This window comes from Oreochromis niloticus, linkage group LG9 (genome assembly GCF_001858045.2).
Source record: "Oreochromis niloticus isolate F11D_XX linkage group LG9, O_niloticus_UMD_NMBU, whole genome shotgun sequence".
Classification (NCBI taxonomy): domain Eukaryota; kingdom Metazoa; phylum Chordata; class Actinopteri; order Cichliformes; family Cichlidae; genus Oreochromis; species Oreochromis niloticus.
Window position 1 is genome coordinate 13,854,611 of NC_031974.2, and position 10,538 is coordinate 13,865,148.

A 10,538-nucleotide genomic window follows, 5' to 3' on the forward strand; every position below is an offset into this window, starting at 1 on the left:
CTACTGCTTCTGAAGAAAGTGTCTTCTAGACAACCTCTGAACTACTGATTTAAAATAAACCCTACAGGTCAACTTTTAAAACCTTTAGTTTGTATCTCAAAATGAAACGCCATACACAGGATGGAAAACACATGAATCAAGTCCAGTGTTTTTGGATGGTAAAGACAAACTCACTCACGGTGTGTGTCTGTGCGTGTGACGCACGTATGTGTGTGTGTGTGTCTTCCTGTGTTTAGTGGGAGAGATAGACTCCAGCCTCCAGTGACCTTGAACACAAATAAGGCCAAATGCTGCCTGGGTTATTTCTCACTTATTGCAGCACATGGGTCATTTGTTAAAAAGTGTACCCTCCATTTAACTCTGTGACCAAGGTTGCCCTGCAGTTGCTTCTTCAGCCTCACAATGAAATACTTCATCTTCTCCTACACCAGCACACCCTTTGCACCCTCTGAAAGACATCAGTACAAACCCTAGCTGGTCCCTGAGCTTTGAAGCTAGTTTCAAAGGTACATCAAAGACACCTAGAGTTCAGACACATGGGTGACATTCTTTATTTAGTTCCACAGTATTTCAGTATTTCATAAATTCAATCAGTCAGATTAAGTGTTTGTATTGACTGTAACATTTTTGGCATGGAGAACCCTATAGCCAACATTTGGAAAACATGCTACTACATATAACATAAATCCCTCTCATATCCAATAAATGTATAACACCTCACACCTCTGTAGCAAACCCCAAACTGTCACTTTACTGTCAGCTATATCAACGCACACATAAAGGGACTAAATGTACACACAGTAAAGGTGATTAACTCCTCGGCTTCAGAATTCACTGACAGGCAATTATAGTGTTCAAACACCCACAAATTCACACACTCCAAACCAAACATGTTATGTTTGGTTTGTGGGCAAGTGAGTCAGCACGTTAGATGTTTTTAAAGTCAGACATGAATTTATAAAAGTCACTAAGATGTACCCACTCGCCTGTGCACACACACCCTGAAACACTGAAGTTAGAGGGGAAAAAAACACAAAGGATCCTGTTATAATTTACTTCTAACCATATTTTTTCCTGTGTTTTTCCCCACAGTATATCACACTTAGTAGGCTGACTGAGCTTTGAGTAATTTAATATTACTTGTGCCGCAGGGGGTACCTGTGCAGTTGTGTTAGTGAGCGTGTTAGTGGAAAGCCCATCTCATTAATGCAACTAGGATAAAGGAATCATGATTTGATTACAAAAATGTACCAACACAATTATATTGAGGAGGCAAACAAACATCTTAATAGGACTGCAAATTGAAGCGATGCTAATAAATTGTGGGAGCCAAGTTAAGATAGTTCATATGTTGTAGTAGTTATATTTCGCTGTTGTTAAGCTTGCTTGTGTAATTAATAATTCAGGAAGTAAATGCATGTTTATGGTGGAACTAAAATTATTTTATTGCTGTGTTGGTTTGGTTACGTAGTATCATGAATACATGTGCCTTAAAGACTCGTGTTTACAGTAAAATTTGGGCATCACCGATGTATGCAAATTAGCGCATGCGGTGCGGGAGGGGGAAGAGAGAAAAAGAGTTAATACGGTATAAGCTATACGCGGCAGCACGGCAGAACAGAGCCACACGGTTTTCCTACCGTAGTAGGTTATTTGTTGAGGATAAGTTAAACCTGACCACTCCTGTAAGATGCAAACTGTGGAATAAATTTTTTGTTACATCTTTTCACATCGGAGTCCCGTGGAGTTCTTTTTCCTCTTCAAATTGACGTACGCGAGTGAAGCACGGGAAAACTGGTCTCACGGCTTATACATTTTGTAGGAAAACCCGCTCGTTGTGGATTAATTCAAGCGACTAAGAAGGAAAAAACCCAAGCTGCTGCAGCGACGAGAAACGTGAGTAAGTGGAGCTAATTCACGAGGAAAAAAGTGCTGAGTCATTGTGGAAGCTAGAGCGGTGAGCTGTGTGGTAGCTAACCTGCATGATTTTTGGATGATAAAATAAGGATTTTGTCGTTGCTATTCGGGAAAGTAATACCATGAACGAAGAAGAAGACACTGTAGCAGAAATGGAACCTAGGGCGGTGAAAATCACACCTAAAGCTATGGAGGAAAAGCTGCAACGTGTTGTTAATTTACGGAAGGCCAAGCTAGCCAAATTAACAGGCACAGTGAAACAAGTGCGCCAGCTGATGGAAAATGAATGTGATGCCAGCCTAGCAGAAGCAACACAGTTAATGAAGGATTTTAATGAGCGTTTTGGAGAGTTTTGTGATTTGAACACAAATGTTAAAGAGGTACTCCAGCAAATGCCAGAGGAGGATTTAACTAAAGACCAGGAAAAATGGTTTGAACCTAAGGCTGATTCCTTCAAGGCTTTTGCTGAGACAGCTTCGGCTTGGATTGACAAAATGGCCATGCGCGCTGTGGAGGCTGAAAAATGCAATGAAGATGTGAATCCATCTGACAGCATATCTAATGCATCTGTCTCAAAACGCAGTGATAAGGCATTTTCAGAACGTGGCTCCTGTGCATCGTCATCGGTGTCGTCCACACGCATGAAGGCAGAGGTGGAGCGAGCTACTCTATTGATTAAGGCATCATCTTTAAGACAGAAACGCTTGCTGGAGGAAAGGGAGGCTAAGCTCCAAGCTGAAAAGGAGGAGTTAGAAATACAAACAGCTCTTGCAGCAAATGAGGCAAAGATCAAGATCTTATCAGAATATGAAAGTCGTGCATCCAAGGCATCCAGTCGTGTATCCACTCGGGATGGAATGAACTCCTACGTGGCATCGCATAGAGTTGGAAATTTATTTACTTCACAGCAGTCAAATAGTCCTTCCCCCACGCGAGAAAGACAAGCACAGAAGAAGAACATTCTCCAAAATGCACAGCAAGCACACACTGTTACCTCCCAGCTACCACAGACACCAAGTGCTTTACAGGATGTGGTCGAAGTGCTAACTAAGCAGCAGAAGTTAGCTACGTTGCCCCCGCAGAACATTTCTGTGTTTAAAGGGGACCCATTGGAGTATCGGCTGTTCATGCGAGCATTTGAACATGGTGTGGAGGATAGAACAGAGAGCGACAAGGATCGATTGTACTACATGGAACAGTACACAAGTGGGCAACCACGAGAATTGATACGGAGTTGTCTTCATATGGAACCCACACAAGGATATCAAACAGCTAAGAGACTGTTGGAAGAGCACTTTGGTAATGCCTACAAGATATCAGTGGCATACATTCACAAGGCTCTTAACTGGCCAACCATCAAGTCAGACGATGGAGAGGCTCTTCACGCTTTCGGCCTCTACCTTACTGGATGTCATAATGCAATGATGGATGTGGAGTACATGGAGGAGTTGGATAACACGGCCAACATGCGTGCTATCGTTTCCAAGCTTCCGTACAAGCTGAGAGAAAGGTGGAGAACATTTGCTTGTGGGGTCCTAGACAAGGAAAAACGCAGAGTCAAGTTTGCAGATCTGGCGGAGTTTGTCAATAAGCAGGCCAAAGAAGTTTTGCATCCATTGTTCGGCGATATAAAGGACAGCACCTTAAAGGTCCAAGTTAGAGGGCAAGTGGATGAGAGGTTGCAAAGGAGAAGTGGAATCAGAAAAGGATTCACCACAGCTGCAACTATCACCACTACACAGGACGTACCCTCTAAAGAAAGGAACAAGGTCAGCGGAAATCAGGTGTGTGCATTTTCCAAACCCTGTCTCTTCTGTCGTGGTGAAGAGCACACCATGGAGCAGTGCAAGAGGATGAGGAAGTCACTTCATAAGGAAAAGATTGATTTCATGCGAACTAAAGGACTATGTTTCAGCTGTCTTAAGCAGGGACACATGAGTAGTTCGTGCAAAGAAAAGGCAAGTTGTCAGGTTTGTGCACAACTGCACCCCACAGTGTTACACATGAAGACTAAGCCCAGTGCTACAAGCAAAAGGGCAGCTCCTGAAGCGGAATCATCAGAAAGAGAAGACCAAACAGAGTCAATCGTGAATGGATTTGTTGAAATGGAAGCACCTGCTCACGATGCAGAGAAAACAGAGCACATCTTGGCAATAGTTCCAGTCCAAGTGAAACCTAAAAGAGGACAAAAGGTGACACACACTTATGCTTTTCTGGACCCTGGCAGTACTGCCTGCTTTTGTACTGAAGAGTTAATGCATGAGCTTAACTTGACTGGCAGGAAGACAAACATTTTGCTGAAAACGATGGGAGAAGAAAAGGTCGTCAGTAGCCACATTGTGTCTGGGTTGGAAATAAGCAGCTTAGACAGTGACGACTTCTTTGAGTTGCCAGAAATGTACAGTCACAGTGACATTCCTGCTTCTGCCGACAATGCTCCTTCTGAAGACTACGTGAACAGGTGGACCTACCTTCAGCAGGTGTCTATACCTAGGATTGAAGCAAAGATTGGACTGCTAATCGGGGCTAATGCGCCTAAAGCTGTCGAACCTTGGCAAGTTATAGCCAGCGAGAATGGCGGTCCATATGCTGTGAAGACAAGGCTCGGTTGGACCATCAGCGAACCCCTCCAAGGAAGCAGTTCTCAAAGGGCAGCATGCGGACTGATTCAGGTTGCAGCAAACCGTATATCAGTTAGCAAGTTGGACGAACTCTGGGACCAGCAGTTTAAAAGTGACTTCCCTGAGTGTGAAAGAAACGAGAAGCAAGAAATGTCAAGAGAGGATTTGCAGTTTCTGGAGATAGCGACAGAGTCAGCTACTATTGTGGACGGACATTACAGCATCGCTCTGCCGTTGCGGAACAAGCGCATTAAGATGCCCAACAACCGCAAAGTGGCTGAGCAACGTGCCTTACACCTAAAGCGGAAGCTGGAGAGGAATACTCCATTCCACACAGAATACTCGGCTTTCATGAGTAACATCATAACCAAAGGTTACGCAGTGAAAGTGCCGGAAAAGGACCTTGGTCGTGACGATGGAAAGGTTTGGTACCTACCGCACCACGGAGTTTACCATCCCAAGAAACACAAGCTTCGAGTGGTCTTTGACTGTGGAGCATCGTACAAAGGCACCACCTTAAATGATCAGCTGTTACAAGGACCAAATCTGACCAGTACCCTTCTTGGGGTAATTATCCGATTCAGACAAGAAGAAGTGGCCATCATGGCAGATGTGGAAGCAATGTTCCACCAAGTAAAGGTGCCTGATGAAGATTCTGACCTTCTTCGGTTCCTGTGGTGGACATCTGGTGACATTACTCAGAAAATGGTGGAGTACAAGATGGTGGTTCACATTTTCGGTGCAACTTCGTCACCAAGCTGCGCCAGCTTTGCTCTGCGCAAATGTGCTGAAGACAACCGAGATCCAGCCAACAGCCAAGCGGTCGACACAGTGCTGCACAACTTCTATGTGGACGACTGTTTGAAGGCTGTGAGCTCAGAAGAGGAAGCCATACAGTTATACCACACTCTTAGAGCTGTATGTCAGAGGGGTGGATTCAGGCTCACAAAATGGATAAGCAATAGCAGAGCAGTTCTGTCTGCTATTCCAGAAGAAGAAAGGGCATCAGAGGTTAAAGATTTCGATCTGGATCAGGACACACTTCCCATTGAGAGAGCGCTGGGAGTCCAGTGGTGTATTCAATCTGACAGCTTCAGGTTCAAGATTGTAATGCCGGACAGGGCACCCACTCGGAGGAACCTCTTGTCCATTGTGAGTTCTGTCTACGACCCACTGGGTATCTTGTCACCGGTCACGCTTCAAGCGAAGAAGATTCTGCAAGAGCTTTGCAGGAGAAAGGTTGGCTGGGATGTCATCATACCTGCGGACCTAGCTCACAGGTGGCTCAAGTGGAAGACCCAGCTCCACCAGCTAGAGAACATAAGCGTTCCAAGATGCTTTAAACCTGTGGGCTTTGGAGAGTCAGTATACAATCAGCTGCAACACTTTGCTGATGCCAGTGAAGAGGGCTACGGTACAGTAAGCTACTTGCTACAGAGGAACAGCCGTAACGAAGTCTACTGCGCATTCATGTTGGGAAAGGCAAGAGTGGCCCCACTTAAGCCCATTACAGTTCCCCGCATGGAACTTACTGCAGCAACAATGGCAGCACGCATGGACAGGGTTCTGGCATCTGAATTGCAGCTTCCACTCCAACCATCTGTATTTTGGTCAGATAGTACCACGGTACTCAAGTATATCAGCAATCAAACAAGTAGATTCCGTACCTTTGTTGCTAACCGTGTGGATGCAATCTTGAAATGCTCCAGTCCAGAGCAATGGAGGTATATCAGCACCTCACTGAATCCTGCCGACTTTGCGTCAAGGGGGCTCCAAGCAGAGAGCTTCATGCAGTCCCACACATGGTTACAGGGGCCGGACTTTCTCACCAAACCCATGGAAGAGTGGCCAGAAGAGGTGCACCCAGCTGAAGGCCTGACTATAGATGACCCAGAGGTAAAGGGTAACCTGGTGTGTGCTAGTACAATCAAGTCAGTGAAGAAAATCCTTAACGTTACCTTGAGGCTGCAGACACTGGATACACTTCTGTGTGAGGCAGAGGCCATTATTAATAGTCGGCCAATAACCAAAGCATCCAGCGATCCAAACGATCTGGAAGTACTCACTCCCAATCACCTGTTGCTGCTCAGGAATAAACCATCTCTTCCTCCCGGACTGTTCGACAGGCAAGATCTCTACGCAAGAAGAAGATGGAAGCAAGTGCAATACATGTCGGAAATATTCTGGAAACGATGGGCAAGGGAATATTTGCCGCAGCTTCAAGAGAGGCAAAGGTGGACCCGTCCATCTCGCAACTTTTTGGTTGGAGACATTGTGCTTATTGTTGACGATACAGCCCCACGCAACTCTTGGATTACAGGGAAAGTAATCCATACCATCTCGGACAAGGCAGGAATGGTGCGGCAGGTTAGGATCAAAACCAAAACGAGTGTACTGGACAGGCCCATTACGAAGATTTGCCTTCTGCAGGAATCGGACTGACGTAATCAACTGCAGAGACTGAAGTTTGTGTACCTTGGCTCCACAAGTTTAATCTGGTAATTGTGTAATAGAGTCACAATTAGGGGCCGGTATGTGGGAGCCAAGTTAAGATAGTTCATATGTTGTAGTAGTTATATTTCGCTGTTGTTAAGCTTGCTTGTGTAATTAATAATTCAGGAAGTAAATGCATGTTTATGGTGGAACTAAAATTATTTTATTGCTGTGTTGGTTTGGTTACGTAGTATCATGAATACATGTGCCTTAAAGACTCGTGTTTACAGTAAAATTTGGGCATCACCGATGTATGCAAATTAGCGCATGCGGTGCGGGAGGGGGAAGAGAGAAAAAGAGTTAATACGGTATAAGCTATACGCGGCAGCACGGCAGAACAGAGCCACACGGTTTTCCTACCGTAGTAGGTTATTTGTTGAGGATAAGTTAAACCTGACCACTCCTGTAAGATGCAAACTGTGGAATAAATTTTTTGTTACATCTTTTCACATCGGAGTCCCGTGGAGTTCTTTTTCCTCTTCAAATTGACGTACGCGAGTGAAGCACGGGAAAACTGGTCTCACGGCTTATACATAAATAATTATATAAGAAATAACCTGCCCATGAACCTGACACAGCAGGAGCCCAAAGCGCCGATGTTCTTTATGTTGATAAGTAAAACATCTGAAATTCTCGCAAACATTTCTAACTGCACTTGCAGCTAAGAAAGAAAGAAATCAGCTTGGAAACCCACTCAGTAACAACACTCTCTCACTCCAGCTTGTCATATACTGACGCTTGGTCAATGCCCCTTCTGGACACAAAGAAAGAAAAACAACAATCATCATTTTCAAAAGAGCTCATTCTAGCTAACTAGCTAATTCAGTATTCATCCCCACATCTCCTCCAAAATTCCTCTAAAGATAAAATTTTTGACATGTGAGGTAAATTCTTCTTTTAGGATTTTGGGCTAACATTGGCTATTTGATCTGCATTTCTTCATGGTAACAAACTGATACAATTTTTATCCTAGGAATACTTCCAAAGCTCACAAATGACCACTCTGGCATTGACGGGAGAGATCAGTGCTCCTTTGAGAGAGCCCTCTTTCTGTTCTCCTCTGCCTGCTCTCTCTCTCTCCTCCTTCTGTTGTGTGCATATGTATGTGGGATTGAGTACTAACCCTGTTTACCCCTCCCTGAAATAGGTGTGGCTGTCCCAGTTTCCTCCAGAACACCTGAGCCTCAGCTTTCATCTCCAGCAGTATATAACCCCAATTTGCTTCTCTATTCCTTGCTGGATTGTTAAGCTACTCAATATGGTAGAGTAATTCAGGCCTCTTACTTTGAAACTGTGTGCGTTCTAATTTGTTGATCAATGCTGTCCATCTTCCTCACAGAGTCTGTCCTGGTGTACCCACCCACCTCGCTTTTGGAGAAACCTGCCTCGCCCATTCTTGCTCACAAAGAAATACTCACTGTTCCAAATATGGATTTGGAGAGATCATACCATGACCAGAGCCTGTGGAAAAAAGAGAAATGTTCCCAGTAGAAAACACACAAGTCTTACCTGCAATTCCACCCCTAAAACTACAACTACAACCTGTTGCTGTTCTGACTCAGGCCGACTACAACCAACCTACTCGTCTACCCTGTGAGAACGGTTAAAGTACCTGTACCACCCTGTGGAAACTCAACTGGAAGATACTTAAACAGTTTAAATATTAAATTCCGAAAAAAAATAATAATAATTTCTTGTTGTGAATTCAAAAATGTCCCAGTCCTTGAGTTTTTTCCACAACATCTAACATTTGGTCTTTGCACTAAAAGTAACATAAAGGCTGAAAACACACGCTCTGAGTACCACAGACACTAGAATTATTACCTGCATGACAAATAAAATCAGGTCAGTATTATTTGTTAGATTTATTTCAGATTGGTTTTTCTGTTAAATCTTTTATGACATCATTCAAGGGATTAAAAATAATGACTATCTACATGCAGCAGGGCACCATGAATTCACACTTGGTATGTAACGGTTCTTTTTATGTGTTATTTCCAAGCTTAATCCTCTTTATTTTTTTTAAACCTATCAGATACCAAGAAGATACATTTGTCATAGTTGCTAAGATGATCATAAAATCACACAAGCATTATCCAGCATTCAACACTATTTCATTAAGTTACCTTGATGTTGTTGCTGAAGTCAAGGGAAAAAGCCCAAACTCCTGTGGTCAACGAATCTGTGTGTGTTCCCAAAACTTGTCTAGTTGACATCTGTGTGGAATGTAGATGTTGTAAAGTCTACCAAATAAACTACACGAAACATGGACCCTACACCTTGGAGAGCTACTTTGTCCCTGCACAGTTCTTTGATCCGATTTAAATAAAGGGTACCCTCAACAAAACAGCCTCTAATTATTTTGTCTTTGAATTTGAAATACGTATGCCCATGGGACGCTGGGGAAGGTCTGCAGCTGAAACTCATTTTCTCATTTCCCTGTGCTCTGTAAGCTCGCCCTCCCCGAGCATAGTGGAGCAACAATGAGAATCAAGAGAATTGGATTCAGATTAAATCATGCAGTTAAGGCTTCAGAATACAGGGTTTGTAAGGGTTTATCTTCATCTGTTGCAAAAAAAAAAAAACCACCCACACCTTTTGAAAATTGAGCTTTCTTCATAAACACGTCACTGCTGAATTCTAAATGAAAAAAAGAAAAGTTGGCACAGTTCCTCATCAGTACTTCCCTCTCATAGAAAACACCATGGCACCTCTGTGCTGAATCACAATATTCATTGACGTTACCAGAGAGGAAGTGCACGGCGGGACAGCAGACGGAAATATCATAACCTCTTTTCTCCAAAGGCTGCCTCCAGCCCTGTGATTCTCACACCCACTATTTGAAGCCCACCTTGACATTTCCAGCTAATGACACCAACTGAGGGCTCTGGATTTTTCATGGGTGTTTTACATGCACATGAACTAATAACATCTTCCTAGATGTAACTGTGTCAGTCAGCTCGGGACTGCTGTCCAAGAACGTCCTGTGCAGAATCACTGTTTTTCTCTAGTGCTTTCCACACTGTATTTTTCTAATCAGTTTATTTTTTCCTTTTAACATCTAAACTCTTCATGTTTATTTTTTCCACCTCAATTTAATAAGTTACTCCTCTGTATTTGTTTTGAAACAGAAATAATTACATTCAGCATGATCCTGTATCATGTTTTTCATTATTCCTGGTCATTGCAAATGAGTTCCAACTGCATGTGAATTCACAAGCACCTTGATATCATTACCTGTAATTCTTTCTGACAAAAGCTTTAGTGTTTAGCGATCACATTTCCCGCTGCTGCGCTTTTTAGATGAAATGTGCTCAACTCATAAACCATGTCGTTAAAGCAAACACAGTGTACTGGTGAGAGATGCAGGAAAATTTTGCTCTCCAAATAATTTTTTTCTGCCGTTTGTGCAGACCAGCACCCCTTGAACACCATTATCAAAGTAAACAACTCCCTTTCCGTGCCATGCTGTTATATAGATATAATCATTAATGGGTTCAGCATTTT

At 43.3% G+C, this 10,538-nt stretch overlaps 1 long non-coding RNA gene across 1 annotated transcript in view; it reads right to left on the bottom strand.

Moving 5' to 3' along the window:
* Positions 1-9,149, bottom strand: part of LOC106096495 (dermatan sulfate epimerase like) — an 82,529-nt gene extending 73,380 nt beyond the window's left edge. Inside the window, exon 1 of the long non-coding RNA XR_001222902.2 lies at positions 8,450-9,149. This is a non-coding gene — a long non-coding RNA (dermatan sulfate epimerase like). The remainder of the gene's footprint in view (positions 1-8,449) is intronic.
* Positions 9,150-10,538: the final 1,389 nt, after the last annotated feature.